Source organism: Ambystoma mexicanum, chromosome 8 (genome assembly GCF_040938575.1).
Source record: "Ambystoma mexicanum isolate Mex_15411 chromosome 8, UKY_AmexF1_1, whole genome shotgun sequence".
Lineage (NCBI taxonomy): Eukaryota > Metazoa > Chordata > Amphibia > Caudata > Ambystomatidae > Ambystoma > Ambystoma mexicanum.
The window spans coordinates 346,013,503-346,037,187 of NC_090929.1; the positions used below are offsets into that span (position 1 = coordinate 346,013,503).

The window sequence follows — 23,685 nt, forward strand, 5'->3', positions numbered from 1 at the left end:
GTAGCCATGGCATGGAGACCCAGGCTCAAAGAGCTGAAAATCTTCCTGCCCCATGTATACAATCTTTTGCTCTCCCTATCCCAGAGCAATGACAGGAATTAAGTGGTCTTGAGGTTCACCGTAGCGGCCTCTACCACCAAACTCTCCATGGAAGCGTGGGCAGAGAGAAATAGGTGGTCCGAAGGGGCTGGCCTGTGTTTCTTGGGCAGGTCACGGTTCAATGTGAGGACTGAAGTTGTTTGGCCCACAGTTCCATCATGGGCCCCTCCACTGCCTGATTGAAAGGCAGCAAAGTCTCGTTCTAAGGCCATATTCCAAGATGTCAGTCAGGTATACTGCATCTTAGGCTGCAAGGGGACTGTCAACCCTATGGTGTCAACCAACTTTGTCATCAAGTGCTGGAAAGCTGCCTGTGACTTGCACAGGGTGGCAGTAGACACCATGTTAACTTCTGGAGAGGTGTCCAGGCCACTTGCCCCCTGCAGGTCAGCTGCCAGTCCCACCAAGACACCCTTTTCCCCATAAAATGCCTCTGGGAAGTCTCTCACTTCCCTAGGGTGGAAGGGTTTCCTCCCGAAAGGGACAGGATCTTCATCATAAATGCCCTATAACTGGAACATATATGCTCTTCTCAGGAGTTGAAGGACTCATTCGCAACTCTGGCGTTGTTGGTGCCAGACAGAGCCAAAAGCGCTGCTGGTGTGGGAATACAGGTAAGGAGGGCGACTTCAAAGTCGGAACGCTGTATCCTCTCATCATGATCTTGTTGCATCTTACTGCAGACTACCTGCCGGCTCGTTCAAGAGTGGTGGGATCTGTCTGCTTAGCCAAAGCTGCCGGAGTCGGCGGTGTCAATGTCGAGGCCGCTGGCATTGGGGCCTTTGTGAAGATGTCTAGCATAATCAATCGGAAAGCCTTCCATTCCTCTGGAATAGATGGTTTGGTAGGAAAATGTGCCTGTGGGGCATCTTCCTCACTTCCCTCCTTGGAGTGATGGCTCCGCTTTACGGAGATGAGTGATGTTGCAAAGAACCGCTGGGTGATCTTGACCTCTTTTGGTGCTTCTTCTTTTTGTTCTTTCGGACAGGAGACTGCTCCTCGGTGCTGCGCCCGGGGACCTCGAGGGGTTCCACTTATCACATTTCTCCTTCTGGAGAAAGGTGAATGGTTTTGCTTCAAATTCTCAAAGCGCCTTTGGGTCATCCTTCGGACAGTCTTGTGCATTGTGACTCTCACCAAGGCAGTAAAGGCATATGGGGTGAGGGTCTGATACTTACATCTGATGCCCCCAATCCACGCAGGGTTTGAACCCCAAAGACCTGGTTAGATTCAGCATTGCGATGAACTCAAGAGACCAAGCAACAAATTTGCTAATACGAATAAAGCTAAGAGAGGTGTACCTAGTAGAAAGCAGAGTGCAGGGAAAAAAAAGAACTGAGGTCATGGGGTGCGGCACCTCTATATATACTGGCTCCAATGTCATGTCTGGTACGGGGTGCATAGAGACGTCAAGCAGAGCTCACACGGCACCGTGCTGCGCACCCTGGTGGCAGAAAAGTTTCTGACGAGCAGATGGCGCTGGAAGATAGATATCACAGATGAGGAATCTGCGAGATGAAGGGGTCAATTAGAAAAAGGCCTTATTGTGATTTCTTATTTGTGTTTGAGTTTTCACAACCCCCCTTTTGCCTAAACGCTAGCAGATGCAAGACTTTGGGAACAGCACAGTGGGGAACTCTAGGAAAGTTACCAAGTTTGGTGGATAATACCAGTGGCAATATCAGTCCATAGAGCCTTCTCTTTTGGAAAGGATATTCTTGAGAGCAGGGGACAATGGGGAATTGTTCCAAGGTGATTCCTTCATTGTTGTTTCCATTGCCTAGAGCTACAGCAATACTGTGATTTTCCAAAATAAAACTTTACATAAGTAGTTTCTTAATAGCGTGTTGATTCTACCCAGCACCTGAAGTGTACACGTTATCAAAAAAATTGAAAAGAGATTTACAAACTAGTCCATCCCTTGCTGAATGCTGATCTTGGATCCAGCTCTAGCTTTTCTCTCAAATAATGTCTTTGAAAAAAAATGAGGGTGACAATCTGAGGGTAGTATAAACTGGAGGTAATCAATGGTTACAAATATAAATACCAGACATAGGCTGTGTGTTGCCAAGGGCGATCTTCAGAGTACTGACTCCTGCAAAGTCTGACTGTGGCAAAGCAAGGATAGAAAACTTGAAAGGAAAAAAAGAAACCCACTTGGTTGCAGAAAAAAGAATAACTGGTGATTGAAAAAAAAGATGACGGCAGACCAAGAGAGCCTGCTAGCGATGCTGCGTTAGTCCTCTGATGTCATGCTTACTTTTGATAAACTCATATGTCATTGTTTTTGATCCTGCAACAAAGTGGTACAGTTAACAAGCGATGGAACCGCACAGAGCCTCATCACGGGTTGGGCTGTATCTGGGCGTAATTCCCGCCGAGCGGTATTGGCGTTAACACCGGGAGTCGCGGGGCATACAGCGCCCTTTCACAAGTCGGCGAACACGCGCACAAGGCCCGGGCGTTGACGCCAACACCGCTCAGTGGTAATAGAGGCTGTAAACCCGAAAACCCAGCAAGCATTGAGTTTGCCTCGGTGGCACCCCACAACGTGCCCTAACAGCGCACGCTAATACCGCCACAGGAAATGCATCACCAAGGGAAAGGGAAACAAAGCAGCAGCCATTTTTGAAATCCCAATCTGCTGAAAATCAGAGCCCCTGGAAGCTCTCCGCTGAATAAAAGAACTGAAATGTCCCAGGAGCGTGTGAGGGGCAAGTCTGGCTTGGTTATGCTGCACAAGCCCAACTTCTCTGACAGTGAACTGGCAATACTTGTGTAGGAGGTTTTGCACCAGGACGAACTATACAGGCCCCAACAAAAGATGACAGGGTCCCAACGGCGTAACAGGATCTGGGTGGAGATCAGTGAAAAGGTTACTGCGGCGGGCCTTGACCCCAAGGATGGAGAGGACTGCCGCAAAAGACTAAACGACCTGCAGGTCCATGTCCGGGGCATCCTGGCACAGCACAGGAGCGAGAGCAAGGCGACCGGGGGAGGTCAACCACCACCACCACCGGAGCTGGCCCCAAGGGAAAAGCAGTGGACCACCCTCATAAACATGGCCTCCATCAAAGGAGTGGGAGGAGCGGAGGTAAGCACCGGCCTCTATCAAGGGAGGGGGAGGAGCGGAGGCAGGCACCGGCACCCAGGAGGCGAGTCACTCCCCCATCCCCATGGTAAATTGAAATGTGAAGAGGCCACCACTCCATCCCCCAGTGTGAATACCAGAGAGCAGGGTATTGTGAGTCTATGCAGTGTGTGGGAGAGAACACAGGCACCCATGGCAGCACCCATGTGTCAGTGCACCTAGGCCATCCCTGTGAGCCAGAGTCGTGGGTAGGGCAGTCAATGGACACATGCAAGCACCATGCAACACACAGCCATGGTGGGGGCACAGCATCGCCCCATTGCCAGGTGGCCGTATGTAGTACCAGCCTCTCCTCACTGAGTGGGGCATGACAGCTGTGCTTGTGCATCATATGCATGCAAGTCATGAAATGGCTAGGCCAACAATTCCAAAGTATGCCCCACCCATCACATATCAAGCCCCAGTAATACCAACCCATTGCAAAATGTAAACATGCCAGGCCCAAGCATGAGTCAAACTGCCCTGTGCAACCCCCCCCTGCCGTAAGTACTGAAATGCATGCCAAAATATGTGAGGGACTGCGTTCTCATGCCATTCCCTATGTTCCCTACAGGCATGCAGGCATCACCCGAGGCCAACGTGGATGACAAGGAAGCGGGACCATCCAAAATGTGGCCAGCCGTGCCTCCATCGGCATCACCATCTACGAATGGCATGGCAGGACACACCAAGGCAGAGGACCTACCCCACTCCACCGGAGCAGTGTCACAGTACCTCAGCGCTCCCAAGCCGCCAGGGCCTCACCATCTCGGCACTCCCAAACACCAGGGCCTCATCACCAAGCCCGTCTGAAGCCACCAGGCGCCTCGTCAGCAAGCCCGTCCAAAGCCACCAGGGCATCATCACCAAGCCCGGCCCGAGCCACCACGGCCTCATCACCAAGCCCGTCCCAAGCCACCAGGGCTGACCAGGATGACATAGTGGAAGTGGCCACAAATGCAACCACCCCGGAGGAGGGAGAGTCAGCGATGAGCAACAAGCTGGATCTGCCCTGACACAGTCTGTGAATTGTGTGAAGGGCAATCTGCACATGCAGAACAGATGCAGGAGTCTAACAATCTGCTCCACCAGCAGCTGCAGTTGGCTCCATCTGTGCCATCTACCTCCATCACCCCCACAGAGGGGTCCCCAACAGGGGTGACACAGGCGAAGGTCACAGTCTCAGTCGAAATGCCGTTCACCTGATGCCGGTGTACGTGGGAAACGTCTACGTCCTCATTAGATGGACACTGCACTGTTGGACTGAGGGCCAGACACATAGACACATTACCACTAGGTGGGGAGAGAGGGGTCTGTGTGCTGGGGAGTTGGTGGGGGAGGGTGTATGTGTGCTGGGGAGTTGGTGGGGGAGGGGAGTCTGTGTGCTGGGGAGTTGGTGGGGGCAGGGGGTTAGTTTCACATTCATTAAAGCCTGTTGAAACATGAGATAATGCAAGGACAATCATGATTGTGAACAAGAGCTCTTTATTTTACATGTGTTGCTATGTGCGCATTCACCATGCTAAAAATAGTTCTCCATCAGTGCCTGTCTGGCCAACCTCCCCTCCCTCACCCCATCCTTGTGTGTAAGAGCCCAGGCAACATGCTTATCATCACTGTCATCCCCTGGGGGTCGGAAGGAAGTGGCACATTCCTCCGGCAACAGATGTTGTGCAGCATGGCACAAGTGAGGACTATCATCCTGACTTTTTCCAGCGCCTACGTTTGTGTGCTTCCAGTATGGTCCGGGTACCTGAATTGTGCCTTCAATAGTCCAAAGGTCAGTTCAATACAGATGCGTGTCCTACTGTGGGGGCATGGTTGTATGCTTGCTCTGCAGGTTTTCAGGGATTCCGCAAAGGGGCCATCCGCCATGTGAGCTGCGTGTATCCTGAGTCACCTGCATGGGATGAAATGAGTACATGAGGCCTACGTCCCTTCAATGGGTGTGCAGGGTTAAAGCATTATTACACTATGCACTGTGGTCCTCCTTGTGTGCAATAGGGACAAGCAATGTGATTGGCTGACTGGTGTACATCCATCATGTTCACGCCATGCATCATCTGACATGTACATGCACCCTGTGTGGTTGAGTGGGCTGTCCTGTGGCAGCTGACAATTGGCTGCACATGGGATGACTGATGTGGCGCCGGTGGAAGCTGCATTATCTGAATGGGGTTGTGTGCGCCACTCCTACTCATCATGTACGGTCATGTAACCACTTCAACTTGGAATAGGGTGTAGTCATGTTCCATGGGTTTGCTATGCAAGGGGCGCCATGAGCTTTGTAGCCTACTTTCCACCTGCACCGCTCCCTGTGTGTGATTGGCACAGTGGTGCATCAAGACCCTCAGGATGGGGCTATCGTTATGACTGGCTGTTCAAGGACAGTGGTCATTTGTATTGGGATGTGGCTTTATCAGTGGATGGCGGAGAATTAGCATCATGGTCCCAATTTTTGTTTTGATGCATGTTAATGCACACTAATGGGTCACTCTCTCTGGGATATTCATGTCTGTGTTTGCTACTGATCATCAACAGTGGTTTAGGAGATGGGCAGTGTTTTCATCTCACTTTGCATTCCGGTGTGCTGCCCTGGGTGAAGTTCCTCTTGGGTGTGAGGGTGTAAAGCAGCATTACAGCACAGACAAGGTGCATTGTGGTTGTTGTGGTCATATGTGTAATGGTGGCCATCACTTTTTGTGGGTGCAGGTGTGGTGGCCGTGTGCAGGTGCCCTTGTGTGCCCCCCATTCATAATAATGTGATGTGATGGTGCTGGCTGTGACTCCTGGTGGCATGCACGGCTTACTGTGGCAATGCCCCCCCCCATTCATTTCTAGTGCTTTGACATGCATTTCTGGCAGGGTTTGTACTCACCCACTATCCATATGCCTTGTCCTCTGTACCTCTCCATGTAGGTTGGCAGTGTGCTGTTAAGCAGCACCATGGAGTCGTGTGTGGATCCAGGGTGGCGAGCGCATCTGTCATCTGGAGATTAAAATCTTTTTGATTCCGGTACGCTGCCTCATGGACCTGGGGTGCCACCAGTGCAACATGTGTGAAGTCCAGGGCTGCAATTACGTTGGGCACTTGTGCAATCCCATAGAATTGTGCCTTCAGTTCATTCACCTGTGCCTGGGTGGTGGGCAATGCCATATGCTGGGTCACGTGAGACAGCAGTGCATCCAGCACCTGGCCAAGGACTGCACTAAATGTGGACTGGGCCACGCCATGCATCATTGGTACTGAGTGCTGAAAGGTTCCCGTCCCTAGGTACTGCAGGACTGAAACCAGCTTGACGAGTGGGGGCACGATGGTGCAGATGGCAATCCTGCTCCCAATATCCCCTTCAATTATGGGCAGCAACTGTGTGATGGTAGCCTTGTCCAGCCTTTACTCTGCTCCCAACTGTCCATCAGTGTTAGGGAGAATTCTCTGTTTAGGCTGAATTTCCTAACCTATTGAGTCCCCCAGCAGCTTTGCTGGATTGTCTGGGTTTATTTTTTCCTCCTGCCAAGAGTGAGACTCTTTTACCCTCACTCTTGGGCATGTTTGAAGTGTGTTTCTTTGGTTTGCCTTGTGTTGAATGGGCTATGGGGTCTTTTACTCCATAGGGCCTCATGTGTTTTTGTGAGATGGGTTACACCGCACCCTCAGTGCCATAACCCAGGGGTGTCCTAGGGACCCCCCAACATAGACTCCATACCCTGGGACTGACTACTGTCTCCCAGGGTCTGTAAAGTCACCATTGACTTTACTAGTCTCAAATCCTGAACAGAACCAGTACAAACCATCATATTGTGGACGTACTGGCCGGGGTAATTCCATTGCCCCGGGGTCTGTTAGTCGAGGGGGCACGTCTCCGTTCCCCCTCATCGAGTTTTGGCTGGTGGCAGTGGAAACTACTTTTTATATTCAACCGCGAATATTTTCCTATGGGATTTCCCATTGTTTTAGGCTAATACCTTTATTTATTTATTTACGGTAGCCTTGAACATACCGCCGGGTTATTTCTTTATTATTATAACTCCGGTTGGTATTTTTTGCCAAAACTTGATTCTAAAATGGCGTTGGTGTTCACCTCTGTAACTCTGACCCAAAGTGGAGCCCTTTGTTCCACTTTTGGCGGGCTTCTCCACAGAAACCCTCCAAAGTGGTGCCACTCTGTCTGGGGTACTTAGGAGGGGTGGAGGGGGAATTAGGCACCCTGGACTGAGTTACCTTGGTAACTCAAGTCGCACTCCGTCCTGATTGGCCCAAGTGGTGAGCCGGCCGGCTCACCACTTAGCATGTTTGAGTGACAGCTAGGCTGGGTGAATGGGGGTTTGCTGCATAAAAGCAGGGCTTTGGGGACTGGAACTTCAGAAGTCGCCACAGGACCTAAGAAGCCGAAGAGGGAGAAGCCGAGCCGACCTGCCAAGACGACACCACCGGTGAAGCCCTGCAGAACCGTCTCACCACTTTTTCAGACGACAGAGGAGATCTCCCGCCGGAGAGTCTTCTTCCCTTAACTGGTGGGGACAACCAGTTGCTGCCTTCTTTTCGCCGTCCCGAAGCATCTCGTGGCCGCCTTGCCTGTGCCAAGCACCCCGGCAACCGGGATACCACTTTTTACCTCAACCGCGAAAGAGGGGTAAAATCCTTTGTGACCGAAGAACTCCACGGCTGGCCTCATCCCTGGTAGTGCAACGACCTGCAGCCTTCCTCCCCGTCGGGATCACCTCTTCCTCGGGACGACGCCGCGACTTGCACCCACTACCAGGAACGACTACCACCGCTGGAGGAATCTTTCCACTTTTAAAGGTACTGTGATCCGCCCGGCCTCCCTTGCCACCGATTGTACGGGGTAGATTTAGCCCTCGGCTCTCGAACCTGGGTAGGCCTGGGACACCCTAACTAAACTTTTCAGAACCGTAGTAAAACCTTTTTCTCTCACCTGCAAAGACTGATGACATTGTGTGATCTTGGGCACATTTTTCGCCCGGCTCCCTCTAAAGCGGGCCCCAAACTAATTCTCCTTGTCCCACCATTGACTGCCTTTGCTAACCTTATGTGAAAAGTGTTTTACCTTACTGCTCTCTTTATTTCTGCCTTTTCCCTCCCTTTTGGTAATACTTGTTGGAGTGTCATCTAACGTTAAGCGCTCACCTCTGTTTGGAAATAAGTGGTGTTAACTTAGAATTGACCAACGAATGATTAGGGATGTACATATGAGTAATAGTAACTGTGTTGACTTTCTTATCTTTTCTAGTGTGCTGGTGTAATTTATGAGTGTACCTTTAATAAATAAATTTATACTTTTACACCTAGCTCTGGTTAGTGTTTGCTTGTGCTACTGTGTCTCTGTACCTATTCTGTATACTGCCTAACTCTTCTTGAGGGAAGTCTGGCTGCTCAGCCACAGCTACCACAGTGAATCTGTGCGGTGCAGACTGCTACCAAGTGGGTTTACTGCTAACACCTGTAGTCTTAAATCTTTTGCAGTGGTCCCAAAGGGAACTGCACAGGTTTCTGCCTAACAATCAGTCAGGGCCCAGGGTGATGGCCTGACGCTGGGGATGGCTCCATGCCTTGCTGGGGCTGCCCTCCTCCTCCTCCTGCTACTCGTCCTCCACCGTCCCCCCTGTGCGCCCTGTGACCTGGCCTGGTTGTCAAGCCTCTGTAGCTCCAGGCGCAGCAAGTGGAAATCCATGTCGAAGCTCCCTGCTACAAATGGCGTCATGGTGTTGGGAAGTGTGTTTGGGGCCCGGGTGGGTCTTCTGTAGCCCTCTTGTGTGCATTATTTGCACTGTGGCTTTATTCCTGTCACCTGGGTTCATTTACCTCCAGCAGGCGGCTCAGAGTATTTCCAGTGGTATTCTGTGGTATTAGCACTTGTTTTCTGGAGCTAATTTATTTATTTTATTTATTTTGTATTTGTAGAGCGCACTACAGCCCACAGGCAACGAGGCGCTTTAAGGAAACTTAAGGAGGCTTGCTCGAGGATTACAATAAGCGGCCCAAGAAAGAATGCTTAGATACATTTGTTAGGTTACAGTTGTTACATTTTGATACGTTACAGTGTTCACAAGATTTTTTCTTATACAGGTAACAGAATGCAGTACAGATAGGTTTCTAATACATAGTGACATATGCAGTACAGATCTCAGGGGGATATGCTCTCTAGATAAAGAGCCTGGTTTTTAGGGCCTTGTGGAAGGCTGTGTGTGGGTCAATTGATCTAATCTGAGCTGGGAGGTTGTTCCACAGGGTTGCAGCCATAGTAGGGAAGCTGGTGCCTCCTGCATGCACTCTGCGCATGTGAGGAACCGTGATGCGGTTGGCATAGGCCGACCTCGATGGTCTGGACGCTGTTTGTTTGGTAATCCTTTGTGCAAGATAGAGAGGAGCCTGATCATGAAGACATTTACGTGTTTGGGCCAAGGTTTTGAAAACCACCCTTTCCTTGATGGGGAGCCAGTGTACCTACCTCCTGACCCCAGAGATGTGTTCCTTGCGCGAGATGCATGTAGCAGCCCTTAAGGAATTATTTTGGGCAATCTGGAGTTTGGCAAGGTTTTTTTGAAAGGTTCCGATGAATAGGGCATTGCAATAGTCCAATCTGAATCCGATGATGGCTTTGGCTATGGTGATGCAGTTCTGTTGGGAAAGGAAAGGCCTAACGGCATTGATGTGTTTGGAGTGGTATGCTGCAGAGGAGGCAATGGCATTGACCTGTCTGTCCATGGTGAGGCTGGGTTTGAGGTACACACCCAGTGTCTTGATCATTTTGAGAGACTGTGATGGGGATGTTATCAATGGTGAAGGAGTGGTACTTTTTATCAAGTTTGCCCAATGTGGATGTAGAGCCGACCAGTAAGAGTTTGGTTTTATCACTATTTAGGCAGAGCCAATTCTCTGCCATACAGGATTGAATGGTGGAGTAGATACTGTTAAGGGTGTTCAGGTCAGTAGTATAATCCCCCGAGAGGGGCATGAGAACCTGGGTATCATCTGCATAATTGGTATATGAGATGCGCAGAGAGTCAAGTATCTTGAAGAGAGGTCTTGTGAAGAGGTTATATAGTGTAGGGGCTATGCAGGAGCCCTGTGGGACTCCACATTTGATAGGGCTGGGTGCAGCGTCAGCGGTGCCCGAGAAGACCTTCATTACTCTCTCCTGAAGGAATGAGGTAATCCAATCACATGCTTTGGTGGAGAAGTGTGCTGAGGCGGAGAGATGGTGGCATAGTGTTTTATTCTCTACCAAATCACAGGCTGCAGAGAGGTCTAGGAGCAGGAGGAGTGCCGGTTTGCCTATGTCTCTAAGGTCATCTATTTGATTTTTTAGGTGAAGTAGTGCTGTCTCAGTGCCATGACGAGGGCGGAAAACGGACTGGTGTAGTCCAAGAAGGTGGTTGTCTTCAATACATTTTTTAACCTGAAGGTAGGCTGCTTTGTCCAAAATCTTTAACAGAAAGTGGACCGTTGTGATAGGTCTGTAGTTCCCTGGGATTGATGAAGGTTTTTTTTAGGAGCGGTCAGACTCATGCTTCTTTTAGGGAAGTCGGTATATGCGACGATTGGAATGACGAGCTGATGAAGGCAGTGATGATGGGAGCCAAGGCTGGTGCGCAGTCTTTGATGATGTGGGCAGGGCATGTGTCGCCCTTGCAATTGGAGGGCTTAATGGATTTTATGAGGGCAATGACTTCCGATTCACTCATGTCTGAGAATTCAAATTTAGGTACCTGACTGGGTGTGTCAAAGGCTGGTGGTGACGCTGTGCGATCTAGTAGAGAAGATAGGGCTTTTTGGTGGGCTAAGATTTTAGTGTGTAGGTCATCTAGTTTGTGTAGCATAACTGCTTGAATTTGGTTGCACCAAGTCTCATCCTTGATGAGGGTGGATGAGGGATCAGAGGGCGACTCCAGTTCCCTGAATATAGCAAAGATTTCCTTAGTACCTGAGTTAGCGTTGCTAATCCTCATGTTGTAGGAATCCGCCTTAGCATGTGTGATAGCTGTTTTATATTCTTTAGATATGGTTTTGAAGGCCATTTTGTTGAAGTCAGTAGGGTACTTTTTCCATGTGGCCTAATAACACTGCTACTGTATTTGTGATAGGTCTGTGATAGCGCTGTGTGTTGTCCGCGCTATTACAGCAGGCGCTCTTACAGCCAGCTGTAATAGCGCTGGCTGTAATAGGGCCGGCAGGATTACAGTCGTGATACGGCAGAGCGGTATTGGCAGCACTAAGACCGTTGCTGCCGGATTTAAGGGCTACCGCCCAACTCGTGATGAAGCCCACAGAGTCAGGCAAAGGTGCTTTACACACTGTACTGCGATGTTACAATCAAAATAAGCTTTGTCTTTGTAAACAAAATAACCAAAGAAGGCAGACATTATCCATCAGCTCTATGTCTCAAAATAACCAGCAATAAATGTTCCTACAGCTCCACGATCCTGCCATAGATCAGAAGGGTCTGAATGAAAGGCAAAACTCAGAGGGCACCATGGGAAGCCATAGAAATATCTGTGCTACAAGAGTGCACAAGATCAAAAAAGCATTGGCAATGCCAACAGTTTGGGCTTTCCTGTAGGCATGGGAGAGGCAATGCCTAATAATTGCACACAAGCCAAAACTGCTGTCTTTGCCAATGCTTGTTTTTACCAGGACCAGTGAAGGACTCGCATAGTGCTTATGAAAATTGTGTGGCTTATGACAGTCCTGGTTATGAAATTTTATTACACCAGTAATGCGTTTACAGCTCCAATTAAGTCATTAACTCAGAAAACTTCTTTGAAAAAAACAGTGGCAGGCACTTGGAGCACAAACGTTGATGGTAAAGCTTGATAAAAGTAGCTCAAAGAGATCCCAGGAGGATGTGTTTCTGGCAGGAGGTGTAGGACAAGGGTGCGAATGGCCATAGGGATTAGCATGGCCATGGGCAGTCAGTGGGTGGGTAAATAACCAAACTGCACATACTCTCTTTGTGTCCCTCCTAATATGCTATTTCTCCCAAGTTGTACTCAAATGCAATAGTTTCGGCTTATAGGGGATTCAAGCCAAAACTAAAAAGGTACTTATTTAGTACAAAGTGCAGGATACATTGTGCAGTTCTTGCACGATGAGATATGCCAAAAACATTGCTAGTCTCTGAATTACGGAATTCGAAAGAAACACATTCCAGCTCTTGCTTTATTTAGTTGTCTTGGGCTCAGCGTTTTGCCAAATATTTCACTAATGTGACCACGTAATCCTTTAGTGACCCAACTATAACAGTCTCACAAATGTGGGCAGGACGTGGAATTAATTGATCTGCCTCCACATGGTAACCAAAGCCGAGAATTCTTCCGCTCACACTGTTGTTCCTGCTGAAATGCTTGAGAACCCCTGATATAACTGATAGAACGTCTCAGTAAACAGAAAACTCAAAAGTTGTTTTTTTAAGGCTGACATACAAATCCAAGGCCTTCACTCTGCAGCCATTTTGCATTGACTGACTTGAATCGTATACCAAGTAATTTACTTTGGAATGGTGTGCCCACTGCTTGTGGTTACTGTGAAGGACAACCAGCACAACCTATGTTACTTGACCATGAGGCAGGGGCAAGGACCTGGTTTCTTACTTTGGTTTCATAATGGGCTTCATCGATTTTTCAGTTAATCCATACCGAGTCTCTTTGAGGCTCAGTAGCGCACAGCATTAAGAGGCACTGCTTCGCAGAATAAAGCACTGCAGTTTAAGGTCATCCATGTAGAGCACAGAATTGACTACAGGGTCAATTTAAATTAACATCAAGCCGCAAGTTATTATGACTAATTCATAGAGACAGCTGCAGCTGCTGGTAGTTTTTGGAATCAGCTTTTTTGATTGCTCTCAAGCAAGTGAACACAGCAGGGAGGCAGAGATAAAAGCTAATAGTTTTAATGATGTTGTTTAGTTCATGCATTGTCTAACAAATTCAAAAACAGTTCGAATGAGGCACTATTAAACGTGGGTTCAGCATCTAGGGGCTCGACAACAATTCATTTGTGAAAGTACAGTAGAAGTCACCCGCCATTAGTCCCCTTCATTTGAACGGATATTGCTGCAGAATTATTTTAATACTGGGAGATTAAGATACCCAAGATACACAGCAATACAACCCACTGGCAAACACCACTAAGCAAAGTGACGGTTACAGGCATAACGATGACATCACTTTTCCCCAGAGTGAGACCCTTTCCATGAGGCTAGGGAAGTGCAGCCACTACCCAATAGTTCAGGGAGTAAGTTCCCTCCTGGGGAAAACAATGTGAGTCTGGGACACAGCCCCTTTAACTCCCGATCCAAACGTTCCCTACGTATGGTGTAGTCTGAAACCATAGGCCTCATTACGGGTCTGGCTTTAACCCTACCGGTGCCTAACTTCCCAGTAACACCGGGGTATTACAACACCGGCAGCCAGGAAGTCAGGCACCAGTAATATTGTTAGTCCCCATTCCCATGGAGTCTAATAGGACTCCATGGGAATGGGGACACAGGAGCACTTGCACCATTAACAATGGTACTTCTGTGAGAACTCTGCGAGTGGGTGCCGTCACACCCGGTAGGTCTGATCCTGGCAGGCGGGACGGCTCCTGTACTGTGCCGGTCCGGTATCAACGGTGTCGGTAGGCTTGCCAGCACCATTATTACCAGACTGCCACAGTTGTAACAATGCCCCATGTGTTATTGTAAACTATCAGACAATCTTGCTGTGATGAGGACAGGGATATAGAAGATTGCAAGCATGCAATCATCAAATAGAAAGAGTGCTCGACCAGCAGTTGTCAACCGAACTGACGTTACGCTGGGGGCGTCCTCGCTATTTAAACTTAACAGTAAGGGAGGACTTTGTTCTGTTCTGAAACCGGAAGGAGAACCTGGCGAAAGAGGATGCTGCAAAGAAGGTGTTTGTTTGTTTGTTTATTTTATTTATATCGCGCACCTGACCCGGATGTAATTGGGCGCTAAGGATAGTAATGGTTACAAGGCATAGAATAGAAAGTTATGTGCATTAATACAGTTTGAACATACAAGGTAAAATTACAGTGGTGCATATATACAAATTGAACATTATACATATTATACATTGGGTCATAGCAGTAATATGAGCCGATCAACTAACAGTTAGTGGTATCAGGAGCGGTTATATTGTGTTTTATTCCGTATCCAGGTGATAGCCTGACTTCTGAAATTGTTAAAGGTCTGAATGGTTTGAATATTCTGTGGGAGAGAGTTCCAAAGCTTGGCAGCTAATAATGGGAAGCTAGAACCTCTGGCTCTTTTTAGATTGTATCTGGGCACCACCAGACATGGTATGTTGGAAGATCTGGTGGTTCTGTTGGATACCTTCTATGTGAACTTATCTGTAAGGTAGGGGGGGCTTGGTGGTTAAGTGCTTTGTGAGGGAGGCAGATAGTTTTTAGGGCAATTTTGTCCTGTATAGAGTGCCACCTGTGGTGCTTTCTCGTTTCTGATATATGCTCTCTTTTGGGAATATCCAGCGCGGCTCTTAAGATGGTTTTGTTCGCTCCTAAATAAAGACTGTTGCAATAATCCAATTTGGATTGTATGAGCGCTCTCGCCAGAGTAAGTCAGCTAGTGGGGGATAGTAAAGGTCTACAGGCTCTGATCAACTTGCCGGTGTAGGCTGTGGCCGATGAGGTCATGTTGATGTGCTTAGTTAGGTTAGACTGGGCATCGAAGTAGAAACCTAGAGTTTTTACATGTTTGGCAATGGGTATACTGTTCCCATCGATGACGATATGTGTGTAGTGAGGACTTAGTTTGAAGATGTTGTTAGATGATCCGACTATGAGTAATTTGGTCTTATCATCATTCAGGCAAAGGCCATGTGTGGCCATCCATGCCTGAATGATGATGTAGACTTCATTAATCCGCACAACGTCTCTATCATAGGTTCCTGAGAGGGGTAGGAGTATCTGGGTGTCATCTGCATAATTTGTGTAGGTGACACCCAGACGGTCCAATTTGTCAAATAGTGGCTTTGTAAAAATGTTGTACAAAGTGGGTGAAACGCAGGATCCTTGAGGGACTCCGCAGGTGATGGGGATGGGGCCAGCAGCTGCTGAAGGTGAGAACATGCGCATGGTTCTGTTGGCGAGGAAAGATTGGATCCAGGCAACTGCAGAACTGGAGAAATGGGCCGCTGAGGATAGGTGGTTACAAAGTATGGAGTGATCCACCAGATCAAAAGCCGCAGAGAGGTCGAGTAGAAGAAGGATGGCCATCTTTCCTTTGTCTTTTAAATCATCAATCTGGCTTTTGAGGTCGACAAGTGCGGTTTCTGTTCCGTGCTGAGGTCTGAAGCCAGATTGACGGGTGCCGAGTAGTTTGTGAGCTTCCAGATAATCTTGTATTTGTAAGTAGGCTATTCTGTCCAAAATTTTCAATAGAAAGGGGACTGTTGTAATTGGTCTATAGTTGGTGGGTGTAGCCGGGTCAAGGGTCTGTTTTTTTTAATAGTTGTAGAACCCAGGACTGTTTGAGGTTACTTGGGACGGAATTGTTGGAGAAGGAGGAGTTTACAAGTTTGGTGATGAATGGGGCGAGGTCTCTAGCTGCATCCTTTATAATCTGGGCAGGGCAACTGTCGCCCTTGCAGTTTGATGGTTTAAGAGGCGCAATGATTTTATGGACTTGAGGAATGGTGACTTTTTTTAATGCGAAGCCTGAGTTAATGTGAGAGGTAGGGGTAGGAGCTGGTGTAGTGACTGTTAGTTGGGATCTTTTATCAGCTATTTTGGTCGGCAGCCCTTTGATTTTGTTGGAGAGGGAATTTTGAATGCCGGTACACCAGGCTTTATCCTTGGTGCATGTATCTGGTGGTGGATTGGGGTTCTCTAGTTCTCTTAGAATGTTGAATAATTCTTTAGTACTGGAGCTGGCTTGGGCTATTCTGTCATTATAGGTTTCTTTTTTGGCCTGGATTATCTTATTTTTGTAAGTGGCAGTGATAGTGGCCAGGTTAGTTTTGTTTTCAGGTGTGGGAGATGATTTCCAACGTGATTCCCATTTTCTTTTTTCAGTGCGGAGTGTTTTCAGCTCTGGAGTGAACCACGAGTTAAGATGGGCTATAGGTTTGCTTTTACGTAATTTTAGCGGGGCAATATCAACAATGGCTTTAGTTATGGTCTTGTTGTAGATGTTAATTAGGGTGTTAGGATCATTAGTGTCCGGTAAGGCATTAAGTAGGGGGGATACCAAAGGAACTAGAGCATCTGCTGTGATGTTACGTTTATTCCTTGTGAGGCAGGGGGGAGCAATAATGGACTTTTTCTTTTCCAGGTTGTTGATATGCAGTGGGTTTCGGGAGATTGCAGCGAGGCAGCTCTCCAAAGTAGCAGAAACGAGCAGCAGGGTGCCCGAGAAGGAGAAATACTTACCGTAATGCCCTTTCTATGGATTCTTCTCCCGCAGATTCTTCATCAGATAGATATCCCCTTTCAGCTTCAGCTGCTCAGAAAAAAACTTTGACAGGGGGCGTACTGCACCTCGACTCGGCCGTCGATCCGCCTTGACTCAGTGCTCGCTCTTCGGCTCCTGACTTCATGTTGGCGTCGTATATATACTGTATGACTACACCCTGTACCTCAATTCCCGTCTTTTTTCCCCAAGCTCAGCCGCTGCAGAGGAAAACCAGCAAAAAAAAGAACTTGCCAATAATGGGTCAGAGGGACAAAGAGAGGCATGCGGCATGCCAGCCAGAAGAGCAACCAACTCTAGAAACATCACTGACACACCCCTCTCGTGAGAACAGACATACACCAACTGCTAATGCTTTCTGAGCAGGGACGGATGGGAGGGGTGATGAGGAATTTGCAGGAGAAGAATCCACAGAAAGAATATTACGGTAAGTAATTTCTCCTTCAATGGATTGCCTTTCTCCCGCAGATTCCTTATTAGATAGACTCCCAAAGCAGTGGAAACAATGGAGTTGGGAAGAACGCCCACAGTAATAAAATGTGAAACTCTGACCTTCCGAAGCGAGCATCAGCCCCATAGGTGACGTACAGCCTATAGTGCTTCATAAATGTATGGAGCGAGGACCAGGTTGCCGCACGGCAGATATCACTAACCAGAACCCCCCTTTGCAGAGCTGTAGAGGCCAAATCCCTGTGGTAGAGTGGGCTCTGATGCCAGGAGGCAATTCGTTGCCTGCAGAGTGGTAGCATTCTGCGATACATGTTATGATTCATCGCAAAATTGTCTGTCTGGTTACAGCTAGGCCTTTTCTTGACATGGAGTAGGCTACAAACAACTGGTATATGATCAGCAGGAACCCCAATCTCACCTTAAGCAATTCCTTTTCGTAGGAAAAAACAGAGCAATTGAGGTTTGCAAGAAACAGCCTGCAAAACGCTGACCCAACCTGGCCGAAGTGTTGGCAACCAAAAAGGCTGTTTTTATCGTGAGCAGCCGCAAGGAACAAGAGTGCAAAGGCTCAAAGGGAGTCGCCAACAGGAAGGTGAAAACCAGGTTCAAATCCCAATCTGGGACAACAAAAAGACCAGGCAGAAACTCATTCACAGGCCCTTCAGGAATTCGGCCATAACTGGGATTGTGAAGAAAGAGCCTTGATCCAGAGACCTTTTGAACACAGACAAAGCTGACAAGTATCCTTTGACTGTGGTGACCTTGAGGCCTGAAGAGGCCAGTGACAGAAGGAACTCCATCACTGTAGAGGTGGGGCAAGAGATGGGGTCAATCCTGCCACCTGCACGAGTACAGAAATCGTGTAGATTTTTGTGGAAGCGCCTTGACTTTGCTTCCTCGCCAAGCACTTCTCTGAACATGCCAGCAATCTGAGAGGCGGAGGCTTGCAGCCGTACTGCTTTCCAGTTGTTTGACAGTTTCAGCTGTCCTTCTTCGGTCCCTGCTGCTCCTGCTCACCATGTTGCCAGCCGGGCTGCAGCCCGCCTGGACTCTTCCCCGCCGGGCACTCCTCTGCACACACTGGCATTCGGAGCGGCTGTGGTTTGCAGCCGTTCTGCTTTTCTTTTCAGTTGATTGGCAGTTCCAGCTGTCCCCCTTCACTTTCACAGGTTGCTGGTCCTGCACTCACCATGCTACTCACTCGCTCCGGTTCTTATGGGTTCTCTGGGATCATTGACTGTCTCCCAACCTCCTGGTGTCCCACCACCAAGGCAGCTCTCTCTCCTTCTACCAAAGCGGCTCTCTCTTCTTATACACCTGAGCCTTGTTAATGGGTCTTAGGTGTGTGTTATTAGCTGATATTGCCTGACCATAACAAATCCAATTACTGGGACATGTCTGACCTTCAGTAGTGTATGTGTGCATTCTCCTCTTCTTCATCCCAGTACTATAGTGGTGTTTCACAAAGAAAGCGTGCATTACTCCTAGTTCCCCCTTCTTCGTCTCAGTACCAGGTAGAGGTGAATGGGGAATTATGGGTTGGGATTGTATGTACCCCATAAATGCTGAGGAAGAGTCAGCTAAATCAGTGTTAGGAAAGGGGGGATACCATGTCTCGCTCTCAGATCCTCTCTTCCCAATCCCAAAGGACCCTCCCCCACGGTCGGGATCCAAAAGCGATGGCCCTTCCCTGGCCACCTGAAAAGAAGATCCCTGGGGAGTAGATGTGAGAGTACCTTCTGGTTTCTCACATACCACCCCCAGTGTCAGGATCAGGAAACGTCTGCCTTTCCCTGCCCACCTGAAAGGAGACTTTATGTAGGGTTTTTGTGAGGGCTCTGCAGGATTCATCACACTGGAACTTAAGTAAAGATGTTTCCTGTTCCTACACCAGTTTCGGTGTCATCTGTGGCCAAGACCTTGTTACAATACTGGCGACCTGGGGCGAGTCTGCAAGGGAGCCCTGAAGGAAGGACAGTTGGGGGTGATGGGCGAGCCACTTCCCTTGCGGCTGAAGTGGCTGAATGATGACGTCACTGGTTGTTCGGCCAACGGCTGAACGGGCCGCTTGCTCGTAACGTTCTAGGGTCGTACTTTCCTCGGAAAGTGAGAGAGAGGTTGCTCACGCTAGAAGAGGAACTTGCATGAGTGTGACAATGACACGCAGAAGTCATTTGCTAAGCGTTCCCAGGGGAATAATATGGTTGAATTGGAAGTAGTGCCTCCATGCCCTGGATCCCCTCAGGGACGTTTACCTGAGGAACTGATGATGTGCGGCAACGGTGGGGTACAGCGTGTGTGTCGGAGAAGATTGCAGATGAGGAAGGGAATGCTGGGCCGTGGGAAGACAAGCGTCAGGGACTGGAGATAATAGGCTCCATACTTTGAGCAACAATTATTTGCTGGTCTTGAAAGAACTTGGCCCAGATTCGTTATTTTTTTTGGGAGAAAATGTTGTTACAGCCTGGAGAAAAAAACCCAGCTGAGCGGTGTACGTGCTGTTACTGTGCAAAATTGCTGATTTCCTGCCATTGTTATTTTTAGTGTAGCACATTCAGTAGTGGTGTTGAGAGGCATGTGGTACAAGGTGTTGGTTGTGATGTGAGCATGTTGAGAGCCGTTTCATTTTTGGATTTGGTTTTATGGTGTAAACTGGTAAGTTGTGTTGTGAGGCCTGGTTCGTTGCATAGTGTCTGTGTGCTAGATGAAAGTCGTGGACTCTGTTTAGAAAGGTTTTATGCATCAGCAAGTTATGTTGACCTAGTGCACTATGTTAAGGTTATGCTTTTAACCATTGTTTTTCTCCACAGGTTGGACATTAATGACATATAAGTTAGGGAATGGACTAATACGTGCCGAGTAAAGGTAATGCATTGTTTAAATGTATCTGATTCATGTGAGTTCTTCAATTTGTGAATTTAGAGGGTAGCAACATGTTGGTGTTTCTTTACTTGATAATTGTGTTTGGCAGAGTTTCAGTTTGTATGCTATGTTGGTACAGTGTTCCTGCATTTCTGGAGATGTGGCATATTAGCTCATGAATCCAGGTGTGGGTGTGTTATTTTTGGGGTGTTGGACACCCGGTGTGCTTTTTGGGTGTGCCATCAAGATTGATGTGGAACACCCAGCATGTATTCTGTGCGCTATCAAGTGGGTGTTGGACATTCAGGAGTACTTAAGGATGTTGGGCACCAGAATGTTGTAGCTAGTGTGGTGCGAGATACCATGGTGGCTGCTGAGAGTGTGTTCAATTGTCGAAATGGAAACCACTCAAAGATCACTGTGCGGCCCCCTGCACCAGGCTTTTATTCAGTTCCAGTGTTGGGCCTCTCCTCACCAGCCAACGCAGGCATGGGCAGCACTGTCCCCCAGAGCAGTCTGATTCCTGAGCCATCTGACTGGTCACTCTTTTCCACTGGGGCCAAGGGGCTTGAACAAGCACTGCAGCATCCTGGCGAGTCCACACCAGGGTGGGTGCCACCTGACCCAACTAGGTACTCCACACGGCTCAGGGAACTGAAAAAGCTCCACCTGGCAGGCCACTCTGCCGGCAGTGGCACAAACTCTGCCCCCTGCTTCACTGCATTGCAGGCATCCACCACTTTCTTCACAGGGGGAGGGGTGTCAGTTCTCCCACACCAGGCACGGCTCACAGTAAGACCCCAGGATCAGGGTCCACCAGGAAGTCTTTGCCGCCCACTGCTCATGTCAATGCAGATCACTTACACCAGAGCTGCCAAGGAACTGGCAGCAACACCACCCGCTGCACCGGAGACACATGCAGTAACTGCACTTTTTCAAGCATGTTGAGGCCCCTTCTATTTCAGCCACCATCTGCCAAATGTTGTCTTCTAAATTGTGCTTACAGCCCACTGGGGCTTTGGAAGTGTATTTTTGCAAATGCACTGTTCTCCTCATGGCCTCAGAAGTCTTCAGCATAGTTTTGCTATTTTCATGACTATTCACCTTGACAGCTACGATATCTACTTCAGAATGGATGCCGCCATTTCTTTCTCTCACTAATCTTCGTGTGGGCAACCTGGGCCCTCCCCTCCACCGCCTGATTGGTTGGCCTCACTCCTTTTGGCCTACCATAGGTGCTGGCAGGTAGTAGCAGGCCCCCCTTTTCAAGGCGCTCTTCCTAAGGCCCAGGCTCTTCCCTGTCTGGCCCTGTCTGGAGCTAGAGGGAGTCCTCCTTCTTGCCGCCGCTCCTGTATCTTTCATGCGCTTCTGTATCTTTCATGCCCATGCTGCACACAAAACTCTTCCACCTTCCCTGCATACTAGATCCTTGAACTATGTGCCACCACTCGGTACCGGTAAGCGTGCTGGATCACCTGTCCCGGGGCCAAAACCCTACATTTAACTGCCTGCTGACTACTGTCTCCACTGTCACACAGCCTGCCTGCTAACTTTCTCCTCCTCCTGGCTCACTTCTCATGGCTAATCCCTGTTCTTATCACTTACCACCTGCTTTCTGATGCCCACTTGTGTCCAACCTTTTCACCCCCAACTGCGACATAAATATCTTTGCCCTGCATAGTGCCCTCTGGCCAATTCAAATCTAGATGTGCTGTTTACATTGCTGCAAACCTCTTTTTGTGCCTTTCTAGTGCTCTTTGGCAAATTAAAATCAAAGTGTGCTTTTTTAAAATTGCTGCAACCTCACTTTTTGGCTTTTCTAGTGCTCTTTGGCAAATTCAAATCTAGGTGTGCTTTTCAAATGATCCGTTACTCTCGGCTACTATGGCGCCTAGCAAGTTGCTTGTGCCTGTGCAACTATTTCTACCTATCCCTTTACTCCACTCTCTACTACCTCCATGGCTCTCTCTATCTCTCCTATCTACTCTAACTGCTGTTCCATTACCTACACCCCTGACTCACGAATGCTGGAAGCTCAGAAGAGATCTCCTCTCCTCTAATTCTGGCTTACCTATCGCAGACACCCATGTCAGCGCTATCTTCAGACACACTGTCACTTATATCCTCTTTTCTGTCCCCCCTCCAGACCTCTGCACTCTGCATCAGATCTCCACTCTCACCCCTCCTCTTCCTCATCCATTAATGGTGGCACTAGATAGGAAGTTCTCTTGGCAGGCTTCTCATCCTACAGGTGCATCATTAACGTCTATCACAATGGCACTATCATGGCACAGGGTCCTAAACCCAATCTCCTCCTCTTTGACCAGCACCTGCTGTCTCTCATCAACTTCCTTACTGCTCCTGCTACCCCTCCTTCCTCTCTCTCACCACCTCCGATGGGTGCACCGCACCCCACCACCCCCCTGTACACCACCTCGGAAAACATTCAAGGAAGGTGGTCGGCCTCACTTAGTCATACTTAATGCTCATTCCGCTATCAAACATTCTGCCGACATCTGCCTCCTCCCTTGAAAACTTTCATCTCAACATACTCCCTCTCATCGAGACGTGATTAAAGGCCAGCCCAGTCACTGCTTTGGATTCCCTGATACCTCAAAGCCTCGCCCCAACCATGCAGGCAGTGGAGTAGCCTTGATCACCCCTGAGTGGGTCCTTCTTCCCTCATACCAACCCTCATACCCTCCCTCATACCCACCCAGCCCCACTCCTCCTTTGAAAGCCTGGTCTGCAAGCTTGGCATTTCTCCTACTTCCTCTCTGACCATTGCCACCATCTACAGGCCCCCATGCCCTATCTCATCTTTCCTTTCAGAATGGGCTAATTTCTCCTCCTCTCTCCTGACTTTCACCACTAAACTCCTCCTGGGTGATTTTGACATCAACCTTGATTCTTCAATCATGGCTTCCACTCTCTTCCGTGACCTCTGCACCTCTGTCTCTCTCTCTCTCTCTATTCTCCCCTCTGGTCATACCCACTCAACTGGACACACCCTTGATGCCTTCATCCACACTGATCTTTTGCTCTCCAGCCCTCTCACAACCCCTCTCTCCTGGTCTGACTACTCCCTGCTCTCCTTCCACCTGAGAACTCTCGGCCCTCTGACCAAACCTCCCCCAGCTCTGTCAGCCTTGTTTACGGATATCTGCCCGATGAAACAAGTGTCAGTTGCTGCAAAGGCTTCCACCTTCATCTGCAGCGGTCGGATGGATCAGAGTACTCGCTTTACCCGGTATTTACCTGACCGTGTGCCACCATTGCCCAGTCTCTCAGGATTCCTACCAGAAGACTGGATCAGCCACTGGACCACTTCTACAACTCTGGAGAGGGTCTACACTAAGAAAGTTATTTTCAATATGAACATCGAATAGGAACATTGAAGCCCTAAACCCTGAAGATGGATCTATGATCCGAAACGCGGTGGTTACTTTTTAAACCCAGAGGGGGCTTTTCTGGAGACATATGTTATCTTAAGAGACTGATAAAGAACTTCCAAAAAACAAAGTAAAACCACTTTGCTAAGAAAGGCGCATCTCAGTTAGCCCCAAATAGGTTGCTAATCTTTAATATATTAGAGATTATGTATCCTGTTTATGATATAAAAGTAATGAATTTCAAAGAAATATTTTCCAAAGAAATATTTTAACAGGAATTGTTTAATTCACATTC

At 48.5% G+C, this 23,685-nt stretch overlaps 1 protein-coding gene across 3 annotated transcripts in view; it reads right to left on the reverse strand.

Moving 5' to 3' along the window:
• PNPLA7 (patatin like phospholipase domain containing 7) overlaps window positions 1-23,685 on the reverse strand; it is a 2,986,886-nt gene that overhangs the window by 395,347 nt on the left and 2,567,854 nt on the right. The window lies entirely within an intron of this gene.